Genomic DNA, 2814 nt, shown 5'->3' on the forward strand with positions numbered 1-2814 from the left:
GCCTACCCCAGTTACCACTACTGTGCATGTGTGTCAAGGACAGAAAGGCAGATGTGGCAGTGGAAAGTGTCAAAGCAGTTTGGAGAGAAAAACAAAGTAAAGAACAAAAAAGAAGAAGAAAACGATTAATCGATTATTAAATTAGTCATTGATTATTTTAATAATCGATTAGTCGTCGATTAATCAGCTCTACAATCAGCTCTACTTAAAAACAGATTTGGGTAAACAAATGGAAAGTAACTTGGCACAAAGAGTAAGAAAAAGTGTTTGGTAGACTCTTTCTTTGTAACAATGCTTCTTAGCAGCAAAATAAGCTGTTTGGCAGAGACAACCCACACTCAGCTCTACTACTTATCCCACAAATGCATGTTCCTTACAAATGTGGCACCATTTAAAAGGGAAACAAACAGGCTTTCTTTATTGCCAAGAAGCGTTGTTACAACAAATAAATAATCTACTAAACACATTTTCGTACTTTTTGTGCGAACATTGGTTGAGCCTGTATGTATAATTTTGACACTGGATCAGAGAAAACCACAACAAACTTGTGCACCAGGTTCATCTTTAAAACTCACAACTTGTATATTTTCTAATCAGTGTGAAACATAGAGCTGAAATAAATCACAGCCATGATGGAAACCTTTGATCACAGCTGTGAGTTCAGATTCTTTTAGGAGTGATAAAAGATGTCGGCTGTCAGAGGAGTGTCTGAAAATAATACGACTAAAGCTGTTTGCTTTTACATGAACTGAAGTCTTGATGTAAAATGTTTGTCTTTTTAAATGTAACGTGATGTCGATACTTTGATCTGATTTTATGTTTTTATGAACTAAAAAGCATAAAAGTGTTTTGCAGTCTGTTTCCTTCCTACAGCTGATTGCAGTAAATAGTTTCTCGAAGCCAAACAAATGGTTTTATTGTTGGTCCTGACCTCAGCCTGAAACTCTGATCGGGTCAAGAGCACTGAAACCGGCGCGGACCGGAAGCAGTGTCGACGTCAAAGTTCCTGCGAGTTTTGTGTCAACTTTCTTCTGAGGACAAATAATAAAAAACTGGTCTTTTTTTATGGAAACCCAGTGTTCTGGCTGCGTCTAGGAGTTGATTTGTTGTTTTCCAGGTGGGGAATATTTGGGAGCCAAATCCAGAATCCCTCCCACAGCTCAGAGATGTCCTTGAGAAGGACTGTTTCCCCTGATATGATTGTCTGTGCATAAGTGAGAATAAAACAGATTTGGACTGTGTGTGTGCGTGTGTGTGTAGATGTTTTTGTTACCTGGTGGGGACAGTTTTTGACCACTTTACCAGTACACAGCCTGGTGAGGACCCACTGTTCCTTACGGGGACTAGAGCCCTATTCCCTTTGGGGAAATATTGTTAGTACCTTCCTTATACTATGCACCATGTATGTGTAGTGTACTAGAAAGTATGATTTAATACATAGTTGAACTAAATTGGGATCTTTTTAGTTTATAAAACATATACTTTAAGTATGCTGTTAGCTTTTTAAGTTGACCAAGTTATACAGCACATTCAAGTACACTCATCTGTATAATACTAGTGTACTACGTATGTACTTGTGGTTCACATTTTTAGTTTGTTGAAGCAAAGTCTACCACTAGTCCACGTTTAAACAAACATGTTCACATCAGATTTCTGCTTTTTGTTCATGTGCCAAATTTTAATGGGTTGTATTTGAGGTCCTTGCTAAACCAGACAGGCCTGTATGTAAAGATTCACAGATCAATGTACAGAGTACCTTAAAAAAACGGTTCATGCTGTCTGGCCTGACACGATTAAAATAAAATGTGTTCTTGTTGAAACAGATGTTGCTGTGAGTGCATAACGCCATAGCCAAAGGACCAGAACTTGATCAATAAGTTCAAGTCAGACGTTTCACTGTTTCTGTGTGTTTTTAAACTACATAAAGATAATGCGATCAAGCACACACTATTTTCTGAAACCGTGTATACTCCAGCACCATATGATCTTGAGCAAGCTAATACACTGACAGCCAAAAAAGTCTCCACCTGGATCTAACTAAGGTTCATGATGTGGGGTTCCTGCAGGTGGTCAGGTTCAGGTTCAGCAACAGTCTGTGCTCAAAGAATGAGGTCAGCTGACCTGAATATACTGAATAACCAGGTTATTCCATCAATGGGTTGTTTCTTCCCTGATAACACGGACATATTCCAAGATGACAATGCCAGGATTCATCTGGCTGGAATTGTGAAAGAGTGGTTCAGGGAGCATGAGACATCATTTTCACACATGGATTGGCTCCACAGAGTCCATTGAGAGTCTCTGGGATGTGCTGGAGAAGGTCAGACTCTACCATCATCAATGCAGGATCTTGGTGAAAAATTAATGCAACACTGGATGGAAATACATGTTGTGACATTGAAGAAGCTTATCCAAACAATGTCACAGAGAATGTGTGATGTAATCAAATCTAAAGGCGGTCCAACAAAACATTAGAGTGTGACCTTTTTTTTTGCCAGGCAGTGGATATTGCCTCAAAGCAAATGTGTTGTGAAAAACTTTTTCTGGCACATTAAATGTAAGCATGAATCAATGGCATCACCTTATTCTGTTCTTGGATCAAGATAGTCTAAGTATCTGCACCTTGTGGAAGAAATAAGTAAAATGTAGCCTGTACGCCTATACCAAAGTACAAGTACAAGCTTCAGTATTAAAGTATAAGTCTGTCTTATTATTAATGTACGTATTAATGTACCAGAGTTGTGAAGTAATTAAGTACAAATACTTTGTTACTGTACTTAAGTAGAAATTTTGGTTATCTGTACTTTACTTGAG

This window comes from Austrofundulus limnaeus, unplaced genomic scaffold (assembly GCF_001266775.1).
Source record: "Austrofundulus limnaeus strain Quisiro unplaced genomic scaffold, Austrofundulus_limnaeus-1.0 Scaffold28, whole genome shotgun sequence".
NCBI classification, from domain to species: Eukaryota; Metazoa; Chordata; class Actinopteri; order Cyprinodontiformes; family Rivulidae; genus Austrofundulus; species Austrofundulus limnaeus.